Raw genomic sequence first — 12,242 nt, 5'->3', positions numbered from 1 at the left:
TGTTGGGCGCAGGTTCGTCGGAGGGACGGACCTCGCCGACAAGTTCGGCCAAGGAGCTGGCTGCGCAGGCGATCTACACGCCGCGCAGCGCGTCGAAGCAAGCTTCGTCTGGCGTGCCTGGCTGGCTGCGCTCACCAGGGAGGAAAAGGGTTCCCGTCCAGAACAGATCTCCGGACGGTGATGCACCATGCCCCACGGTGGGCGCCAAATGCCGGGGGTTTGGTGCGACATATGCCAACGGATGGCTTATCATGGTGGGGGCGAGTAGAACGTCGCCGGTGCCTGGAAACAGGATGAGGCGAAGACATGCACGCCGACAAATCTTACCCAGCTTCGGGGCTCTCCGGGGAGATAATACCCCTACTGCTGCTCTGCGGGGTCTCCGCATGATCACTATAGTCAAGGGTTTACACGGTTGCTCCTTGAGCTGTGTATGGTGGTAGGAGAGGGCAAGGCTCGCTCTCTCCCTCTATCTGGTGAGGTATATAACTGCTGGGATCCAACCCTTTGCATGGGTGCCCTGAGGGGTTTATATAGGCCTACCCCCAGGGGTACAATGGTAATGTGATTGGGCGCGGGCCCAGCCGTCAGTGTCTCCGACCTCCGACTTCTCCGCCGACTGCTGGGGCCCGCCGACTGGTCTGGTACGGAGCCGACAGGCCGCGTCTGCCGCGGGCGGGCCTTGCCGGCTGCTGATTACTGTAGCCGTGCCCCTGCTGATGCAAGCTTGGTCATGGGGTCATGGCAACAGCCCCACCGCCTGGCGGGCGATCACTGTGTCCACTCCCCATCTCTTCTTGATTAATGGCGCGTGGGCCCCGGGGGAGGGCTCGGCCGACTCCCCCGGGCCGACTCCCGTTGGGTCCGACTGGCGGTTCTCCCGCCGTCTCCCGAGGTCTCGCTGACTGGTGGGCCCTGCTGCCTCCAGGCCGTACAGACAAGCCGTCGTGGGTGCAGGACCAGGTACAGTGGTGCTGATGTCAGGGCCGGCCGGGCAACAGTGCCACGCCGTAGGGAGATCTTCCCAAGTACGGCGCGCTGTAGCCATGCCTGCCCTTGGTAAGGGGCGGGGAGTGGGCTTCACTATAGCCACGCCCCTGCCCCGTCCCCCCTCGATGAGGTCGCGGTTTGTTGGAGTCACCGGCCGACTCCCCAAAGCCGGCTTCTCTGGAAGTCGCCCCTGGGACTCGGCCGTGAGCGGGCAGTCGGCCGCCTTGCCGTAGACTCCCCAGGAGGCGGCTCTTCGCCCTATGGTCTTGAGGGGCGCAACCTGCCCTGATGTCTTGAAAGGTCATGGGGCTCGGGTTGGCCTACCCGTGGCCCATTACTCCGACAGGTACTTGCTTCACAAACATCCTTGCTGACCAGAAACTTGCAAGAATTCTAGAGAAATATTGGCCAAGTGAAATGGTGCCAAATTTGGTGGAGAGAAGTTATTTGGGTAGGCGAATGCTCTGGTAAATTTTCAGGATTTTTGAAGCAATAAAAATTATACTTGCTTCACAACCTGAAAATATTGACAGAATCAAAGATTTGATGTTGTGCTCACATAGATGATTGGGTGGGGCTAAATTCTGGAGGAGAGCAATGATATGAGCACAAGAAGAGGCATGCAAAATTTCAACTCATTTGGGTAAATCTAGGTAGCACTTCCTTCACAAAGACTTCCCTCAGACAAGAACTTTGAAAAATCACCGAGGAAGTTTGGCTAGGCAAATAAAGTTGAATTTTGGCACAGGACAATTATTTGGATGATATATCATGCCCAAAAAGTTTGGGGGCAAATGATAAAGGATAAATAGCACTTGCTTCACAATGTGCCATTTATGACAAAATAGGAAATGAATTTATTGAGCATGATGGAAAATATGGACAATGAAATATTTTGCCATATTTGATGAAGATATGACCCAAAAAATTTATAAGAATTATTTGGGGATTTTTGGATGGACAGAAATATAGGTTGCTTCACAACCTAGGGCAGATAGGGTTATTCCTTTAATAGGAAAAGGAATTTTCCCTAGAAAAGAAATTAGGGTTTGGTCAAGCAGTGGAGTGACATGATCTTGGCAAGAATTTTAGGATGATGAGCCACTTGGTAGAGGAAATGAAGCTGATTTCCCAGGTGACAAGGCCACAGAACCACTCCAAAAAGGAAAACAGAGCAAAAACCAATTAGATCAAAAGAAAAAGAAAAGGGCCAAAATCTAGGCTGTTACACCGCGTTCGTCCAGGTGTGCTGGCATACGGCCGACGCGCTCTGTGACGCGCCCGAGCCGCTGTTGAGCGCATGCTCGCTTCCCCGCCTGCCGCGCCTTGCCAAACTTCGCCACGATCATCGTCCTGACCCCCTTAACTCCCTCCTGGCGCTCACCGACGCTGGAGCTCACCGCAGCGAGCACGGGCGCGGTCCGGCCAACCCAATAGTGCGCCGCACACTATGTTCGTCACCACCCCCTCGCTCTTGTGCTCGTCTCCACTTGCCCACAGTGCCCGCGTGAGCTGCGTCGCCTTCTCCTTCCCTCACTGACGCCGTTCATCGCCGGGCGCCGTGTCCAGGTGTCCTCCGGCAGAGCCCGAACCCCCACTAGTAGAAAAAGGGTCAAATGTGAGACACATTAGTCCCAGTTTGTAACAGAACCGACACTAATGTGTCCATTAGTGCCGGTTCCAACGGCTAGGCGGGAGGAGATCTTTAGTACCAGTTCGTGGAGAACCTTTAGCACCGGTTCGTGCCACGACCTGGTACTAATGAGAGTGGTGGCAGGATGTTGTCAGAGTGTGCCCCCTCCAGCACCTTTAGTACCGGTTCACGCGACGAACCGGTACTAAAGGTCGTCCTATATAAACCCTTCGTCCATCAGCACTCTGTTCTTCCCCCTTTCCCCTCTCCCTCTCCTCTGTTCTTCCCTTCTTCCTCTCGACTTCATCACAAAATTTGCCCCAAATTTGTCAAGATTTGCAGGCCCCCATCCATTCAAATGATCACAAAGGTTAGCAGCTTTGTCCTTTCATCTCTCATTGCTAGATTAGCTCTTGCATTGGTTTATATAGTGATTAATTGTGGGTTTTAGTAATTTGGGAGGAATTATATGTGGTAGTATTTGATTTATATGCAAATTGAGGTCAAAATAACACTTAGTTCGCATATGTAGGTGTGGTTTACTTAGTGCCTTCTAAATCTCTGTCGTAACCACCGTCGATCGCCCGCACCGTCCCGTCGCCGGCACCACCTTGTGGTGAGCCTCTTGTTCATGAAATTTTATATAAAAAATTGATGTTTGTGTGATTTGGATATATAGTTACTCGTATAATTATATTACCCATATGTTGTTTGTTATACATAGTGCCATGGTTTTGATATCCGTCCCCGTCGGCCCTCGTCCTTGTTATGATTCAGATGTGGTATATTCTCTTTTAAAACTATTTGTTGCATTTTTTGTTTATGACAAATTATGCCCATCAAGCTGACATAGATATTTGTATGTAGGAGGTAGTTGAACCGGAAATTCCAACCGACCCTATTGTCGAGAGGTTAAATTTAGTTGAAAGAGAAAACGAGGATTTGAAAGAAAAATTGAAAAGAATTGAGGGGGAGAAGATGGAATTGGAGTTGCATGTTGCCGATGTCATCAATGATCACAAGATTAAGATGGAGAAAATGCGCTTGAAGATTAGAAAGATTAGAAAATATGCCATTCATAGTGAGGCTTGGTATCATTATGCTGTTGGATCAATTGTTACCTTAGTTGCGATCTTGATCGTATTTGATGTTGCATTTAAATTCTTTAGCTAGAGAGTTATTTGTTTGTTACATTTAAGTGTTGTATGAACTTTATGTATTGTATTAATTTGGTGTTTTCGGTGCTGTGTATTGAAGATGAGCCGGCAATGGATGTACGATGACCGATGCTCTCCCACGTTCATTAATGGCGTGCATACTTTTCTGCTTGCGGCTGAGGCAAACAAGCGGGCATATGGTTTTAGCTGAGCAGGCATGCCGTAAGAAAGAAAGGCAAGCATTTCAAAGGTGAGGCGGATCACCGGACGAAATCTCGCCACCGTACTGGTGCTGATGTAGATGATATGGTCAAGGATTTGAAGGTAGTCTTTGGAAAGGGTCCTGGCGGACAACCTGTTCTGAATGACGCTGACGGACGCACACCCATGTGGAAGAAGAAATCTATATTTTGGGACCTACCCTATTGGAAAGACCTAGAGGTCCGCTCTGCAATCGACGTGATGCACGTGATGAAGAATCTTTGCGTGACCCTGCTTGGCTTCTTGGGCGTGTATGGGAAGACAAAAGATACACCTGAGGCACGGGAGGACCAACAACGTATGCACGGAAAAGATGGCATACATCAGGGTCATGCCAGCTATGCTCTTACCAAAGAAGAGAAGGAAATCTTTTTTGAATGCCTGCTCAGTATTAAGGTACCATCTGGCTTCTCGTCGAATATAAAGGGAATAATAAACATGGCAGAGAAAAAGTTCCAGAACCTAAAGTCTCATGACTTCCATGTGATTATGATGCAACTGCTTCCGGTTGCATTGAGGGGGCTTCTACCGGAAAACGTTCGATTAGCCATTGTGAAGCTATGTGCATTCCTCAATGCAATCTCTCAGAAGGTAATCGATCCAGAAATCATACCAAGGTTAGAGAATGATTTGGTGCAATGTCTTGTCAGTTTCGAGTTGGTGTTCCCACCATCCTTCTTCAACATCATGACGCACGTCCTAGTTCACCTATGCGAAGAGATTAACGTTTTGGGTCCTGTATTTCTACACAATATGTTCCCCTTTGATAGGTTCATGGGAGTCTTAAAGAAATATGTTCATAACCATGCTAGGCCAGAAGGAAGCATCTCCAAGGGCCATGAAAATGAGGAGGTCATTGAGTTTTGTATTGACTTTATTCCTGACCTTAAGCTGATTGGTGTTCCTGAATCGCGGCATAAGGGCAGACTGGATGGAAAAGGCACGCTAGGAGGGGATCAAATAATATGTATGAACGAACATTCTCTAACTGAAGCACACTACACAGTTCTACAGAATTCCGCCTTGGTGGCTCCGTATATGGACGAACACAAGAATTTTCTACGCTCCAAACACCCGGAGCGGTCTGATGACTGGATTACATGTGAACAAACCAGGAGTTTCGCCGGCTGGTTGCAGACACGTACCATGCATGACGCCTCTATTGAAGATGACCTGTACTCGCTGTCCCAGTTACCATCTTCGAATATAATGACTTTCAAAGGGTACGAGATAAATGGTAATACATTTTACACGATCACCCAAGATAAGAAGAGCACCAACCAAAACAGTGGTGTCCACTTTGATGCAACAACCAAGACAGGAAAGGAAACATATTATTGTTACATAGAGGAGATATGGGAACTTGACTATGGACGTGGTTTGAAGGTCCCTTTGTTTCGGTGCAAATGGGTCAATATGACATGAGGCGGGGTAACGGAAGACCGGCAGTATGGAATGACAACAGTGGATCTCAACAATCTTGCGTATGCAGACGAACCATTCGTCCTAGCTAATGATGTGGCACAGGTTTTCTATGTGAAGGATATGTCTACCAAGCCGAGAAAAAGAAAAGATAAGGAAGCGAATGCATCATACGATGAGCCAAAGCGCCACATAGTTCTTTCTGGGAAGAGAAACATCGTGGGAGTGGATGACAAGACAGACATGTCAGAAGATTATGAAAAGTTTGATGAAATTGCTCCATTCACAGTGAATATTGACCCGAGCATCCAGTTAAATGATGAAGATTTTCCATGGCTACGGCGCAAAGGGACACACACGAAGAAAAAGTTTCACACCCAAAGATCTGGGATGTGATCGGCTTCACTATCATCACTTTCTTCTGTGTTTCACACCCAGGATGGAATCTCTGTAATAGTTAGGGTAGTTATGTGTTTTGGCATTTGAAACGCGAAGGAATTTTATGTGCAAACAAATTCTTTCATGCATTTACTGATTTTTTCAGCTAAATGACCCTGAAATTGAAAAGCATTTCAAATGAACTTAGAAAAGGTTGAAAGTTGGCATGGTATCATAATTTCACCCACATAGCATGTGCAAAAAAGTAGAGAGGGTTACCTCAAAAACTGGATGCAGTTCGTGTACAAAATGGAAAATCTCTTTCAAAGTATCAGGGTTTCGGACGAAAACTCATCCGTTACAAAGGCATTTCATTTTTTAAATAACCTAAGCATTACCAAATTGAATATAATGATAAAACACACTAATATTAAACATAAGAAAAAAGAATCACTGAAAAATCTATTTTCAAAGTTAAGTTATTCACAAACTAGTGATTCACACAAAATTCAAATAATTCAAAATTTAAACTATTCAAATTTGAAAACTACCAGCACTAACAGAAAGTTTGTAATTTTTTGTACCTAAAGCAAAAATATTCACAAAGAAACTCAAAATACAGCAAAAACAACAAAGAATTAATAAAACAAAATACATAAAGCAGAAAAGAAAAAAAACTAAATGAAAAAAGCCCACCTACTGGGCCACAGCGGCCTGCATACGACTAGAAACCCAAATTCTAGTTGGGACAGGATGCAGGCCCGCTAGCCCAGTAGGCCCAGCAGGGCATCGCTGTTGGGGAACGTTGCAGAAAACAAAAATTTTCCTACGGTTTCACCAAGATCCATCTATGAGTTCATCTAGCAATGAGCGATCGGATGCATCTACATACCTTTGTAGATCGCGAGCGGAAGCGTTCAAAGAACGGGGATGAGGGAGTCGTACTCGACGTGATCCAAATCACCGGAGATCCTAGCGCCGAACGGACGGCACCTCCGCGTTCAACACACGTACGGTCAGTGTGACGTCTCCTCCTTCTTGATCCAGCAAGGGGGAAGGAGAGGTTGATGAAGATCCAGCAGCACGACGGCGTGGTGGTGGATGCAGGAGTCACCGCAGCAGGGCTTCGCCGTTCTACTGCGAGAGGGATAGGTGTAGCAGGGGAGAGGGAGGCGCCAAGAGTCAAGGGTACGGCTGCCCCTCCCTCCCCCCTTTATATGGGCTCCCCTAGGGGGGCGCCGGCCCTAGGAGATGGGATCTCCTAGGAGGGGCGGCAGCCAAGGGTGGAGTAGCCCCCAAGGCAAGTGGGGCGCCCCCCACCCTAGGGTTTCCAACCCTAGGTGCAGGGGGTGGGCCAAGGGGGGTGCACCAGCCCACTATGGGCTGGTTCCCCTCCCCACTTCAGCCCATGGGGCCCTTCGGGATGGGTGGTCCCACCCGGTGGACCCCCGGGACCCATCTGGTGGTCCCGGTACAATACCGGTGACCCCCGAAACTCTCCCGATGGTCGAAACTGCACATCCTATATATAATTCTTCACCTCCGGACCATTCCGGAACTCCTTGTGATGTCTGGGATCTCATCCGGGACTCCGAACAACTTTTGGGTTACTGTATATTCATATCTCTACAACCCTAGCGTCACCGAACCTTAAGTGTGTAGACCCTACGGGTTCGGGAGGCATGTAGACATGACCGAGATGGCTCTTCGGTCAATAACCAACAACGGGATCTGGATACCCATGTTGGCTCCCACATGCTCCTCGATGATCTCATCGGATGAACCACAATGTCAAGGATTCAAGCAACCCCGTATACAATTCCCTTTGTCAATCGGTACGTTACTTGCCCGAGATTCGATCATCGGTATCCCAATACCTCGTTCAATCTCGTTACCGGCAAGTCACTTTACTCATACCGTAATGCATGATCCCGTGACCAAACAATTGGTCACATTGAGCTCATTATGATGATGCACAACTGGGTGGGCCCAGAGATACCTCTCCGTTATACGGAGTGACAAATCCCAGTCTTGATCCGTGTCAACCCAACAGATACTTTCGGAGATACCCATAGTATACCTTTATAGTCACCCAGTTACGTTGTGACGTTTGGTACACCCAAAGCACTCCTACGGCATCCGGGAGTTACACGATCTCATGGTCTAAGGAAAAGATACTTGACATTGGAAAAACTCTAGCAAACGAACTATACGATCTTTTGCTATGTTTAGGATTGGGTCTTGTCCATCACATCATTCTCCTAATGATGTGATCTCATTATCAATGACATCCAATGTCCATAGTCAGGAAACCATGACTATCTGTTGATCAACGAGCTAGTCAACTAGAGGCTTACTAGGGACATGTTGGTGTCTATGTATTCACACATGTATTACGATTTCCGGATAACACAATTATAGCATGAATAAAAGACAATTATCATGAACAAGGAAATATAATAATAATCCTTTTATTATTGCCTCTAGGGCATATTTCCAACAGTCTCCCACTTGCACTAGAGTCAATAATCTAGTTACATTGTGATGAATCGAACACCCATGGAATTCTGGTGTTGATCATGTTTTGCTCTAGGGAGAGGTTTAGTCAACGGATCTGCTACATTCAGGTCCGTATGTACTTTACAAATATCTATGTCTCCATCTTGAACATTTTCACGAATGGAGTTGAAGCGGCACTTGATGTGCTTGGTCTTCTTGTGAAACCTGGGCTCCTTGGCAAGTGCAATAGCTCCAGTGTTGTCACAGAAGAGTTTGATCGGCCCCGACGCATTGGGTATGACTCCTAGGTCGGTGATGAACTCCTTCACCCAAATTGCTTCATGCGCTGCCTCCGAAGCTGCCATGTACTCCGCTTCACATGTAGATCCCGCCACGACGCTCTGCTTGCAACTGCACCAGCTTACTGCCCCACCATTCAAAATATACACGTATCCGGTTTGTGACTTAGAGTCATCCAGATCTGTGTCGAAGCTAGCGTCGACGTAACCCTTTACGACGAGCTCTTCATCACCTCCATAGACGAGAAACATTTCCTTAGTCCTTTTCAGGTACTTCAGGATATTCTTGACTGCTGTCCAGTGTTCCTTGCCGGGATTACTTTGGTACCTACCTACCAAACTTACGGCAAGGTTTACATCAGGTCTGGTACACAGCATGGCATACATAATAGAACCTATGGCTGAGGCATAGGGGATGACACTCATCTCTTCTATATCTTCTACCATGGTCGGACATTGAGCTGAGCTCAATTTCACACCATGCAACATAGGCAAGAACCCCTTCTTAGACTGATCCATATTGAACTTCTTCAATATCTTATCAAGGTATGTGCTTTGTGAAAGACCTATGAGGCGTCTTGATATATCTCTATAGATCTTGATGCCTAATATATAAGCAGCTTCTCCAAGGTCCTTCATTGAAAAACTCTTATTCAAGTAGGCCTTAATGCTATCCAGAAGCTCTATATCATTTCCCATCAAAAGTATGTCATTTACATATAATATGAGAAATGCTACAGAGCTCCCACTCACTTTCTTGTAAACGCAGGCTTCTCCATAAGTCTGCATAAACCCAAACGATTTGATCATCTCATCAAAGCGAATATTCTAACTCGGAGATGCTTGCACCAGCCCATAAATGGATCGCTGGAGCTTGCATACCTTGTTAGCATTCTTAGGGTCGACAAAACCTTCCGGCTGCATCATATACAATTCTTCCTTAAGGAAACCATTAAGGAATGCCGTTTTGACGTCCATTTGCCATATCTCATAATCATAGTATGCGGCAATTGCTAACATAATTCGGACGGACTTCAGCTTCGCTACGGGAGAGAAAGTCTCATCGTGGTCAACCCCTTGAACTTGTCGATAACCCTTAGCGACAAGCCGAGCTTTATAGATGGTCACATTACCATCCGCGTTTGTCTTCTTATTAAAGATCCATTTATTTTCTATGGCTCGCCGCTCAACGGGCAAGTCAGTCAAAGTCCATACTTCGTTTTCATACATGGATCCTATCTCGGATTTCATGGCTTCAAGCCATTTGTTGGAATCTGGGCCCGCCATCGCTTCTTCATAGTTTAAAGGTTCACCGTTGTCTAACAACATGATTTCCAAGACAGGGTTGCCGTACCACTCTGGTGCGGAACGTGTCCTTGTGGACCTACGAAGTTCAGTAGCAACTTGATCTGAAGTTTCATGATCATCATCATTAACTTCCTCTCTAGTCGGTGCAGGTACCTCAGGAACATTTTCTTGAGTTGCACCACTTTCTGGTTCAAGAGGTAATACTTCATCAAGTTCTACTTTCCTCCCACTTACTTCTTTCGAGAGAAACTCTTTCTCTAGAAAGGATCCATTCTTGGCAACAAAGATCTTGCCTTCGGATCCGAGGTAGAAGGTATACCCAATAGTTTCTTTAGGGTATCCTATGAAGACGCATTTTTCCGACTTGGGTTCGAGCTTTTCAGGTTGAAGTTTCTTGACATAAGCATCACATCCCCAAACTTTTAGAAACGACAACTTAGGTTTCTTCCCAAACCATAATTCATACGATGTCGTCTCAACGGATTTCGATGGAGCCCTATTTAAAGTGAATGCGGCAGTCTCTAAAGCATAGCCCCAAAAGATAGCGGTAAATCGGTAAGAGACATCATAGATCGCACCATATCTAATAGAGTGTGATTACGACGTTCGGACACACCATTACGCTGAGGTGTTCCAGGCGGCGTGAGTTGTGAAACTATTCCACATTTTCTTAAGTGTGTGCCAAATTCATGACTCAAGTATTCTCCTCCACGATCTGATCGCAGGAACTTGATTTTCCTATCACGTTGATTTTCAACCTCACTCTGAAATTCCTTGAACCTTTCAAAGGTCTCAGACTTGTGTTTCATTAAGTAGACATACCCATATCTACTCAAGTCATCAGTGAGGGTGAGAACACTCATTGGACCGCACACATCAGTATGTATGATTTCCAATAAGTTGGTTGCTCGCTCCATTGTTCCTGAGAACGGAGTCTTGGTCATTTTACCCATGAGGCATGGTTCGCACGTGTCAAATGATTCGTAATCAAGAGACTCTAAAAGTCCATCTGCATGGAGCTTCTTCATGCGTTTGACACCTATGTGACCAAGGCGGCAGTGCCACAAGTATGTGGGACTATCATCATCAACCTTACATCTTTTGGTACTCACACTATGAATATGTGTAGCATTACGCTCAAGATTCATTAAGAATAAACCATTCACCATCGGAGCATGACCATAAAACATATCTCTCATATAAATAGAACAACCATTATTCTCGGATTTAAATGAGTAGCCATCTCGTATTAAATGAGATCCTGATACAATGTTCATGCTCAAACTTGGCACTAAATAACAGTTATTGAGGTTCAAAACTAATCCCGTAGGTAAATGTAGAGGTAGCGTGCCAACGGCGATCACATCGACCTTGGAACCATTCCCGATGCACATCGTCACCTCGTCCTTCGCCAGTCTCCGCTTATTCCGCAGCTCCTGCTTTGAGTTACAAATGTGAGCAACTGCACCGGTATCAAATACCCAGGAGCTACTACGAGTACTGGTAAGGTACACATCAATTACATGTATATCACATATACCTTTCGTTTTGTCGGCCTTCTTGTCCGCTAAGTATTTGGGGCAGTTCCGCTTCCAGTGACCACTTTCCTTGCAATAAAAGCACTCAGTCTCGGGCTTGGGTCCATTCTTTGGCTTCTTCCCGGCAGCTTGCTTACCGGGCGCGGCAACTCCCTTGCCGTCCTTCTTTTAGTTCTTCTTACCCTTGCCCTTTTTGAACTTAGTGGTTTTATTCACCATCAACACTTGATGTTCCTTTTTGACTTCTACCTCTGCTGATTTTAGCATAGAAAATACTTCAGGAATGGTCTTTTCCATCCCCTGCATATTGAAGTTCATCACAAAGCTCTTGTAGCTCGATGGAAGCGACTGAAGGATTCTGTCAATGACTGCGTCATCCGGGAGATTAACTCCCAGCTGAGTCAAGCGGTTATGTAACCCAGACATAGTGAGTATGTGCTCACTGACAGAACCGTTTTCCTCCATCTTACAGCTAAAGAACTTGTCGGAGACTTCATATCTCTCGACCCGGGCATGAGCTTGAAAAACCATTTTCAGCTCTTCGAACATCTCATATGCTCCATGTCTCTCAAAACGCTTTTGGAGACCCGGCTCTAAGCTGTAAAGCATGCCGCACTGAACGAGGGAGTAATCATCGGTACGTGTCTGCCAAGTGTTCATAAGGTCTTGTTCTGCAGGCAGAACATGTGCTTCACCTAGCGGTGCTTGTAGGACATAATCTTTCTTGGCAGCTATGAGGATGATCCTCAGGTTCCGG

Source organism: Triticum urartu, chromosome 2A (genome assembly GCF_056163025.1).
Source record: "Triticum urartu cultivar PI428250 chromosome 2A, HENAU_Tu73, whole genome shotgun sequence".
NCBI classification, from domain to species: Eukaryota; Viridiplantae; Streptophyta; class Magnoliopsida; order Poales; family Poaceae; genus Triticum; species Triticum urartu.
The sequence above is the reverse complement of the archived record's forward strand: the minus strand, read 5'-3'. Positions refer to the sequence as shown.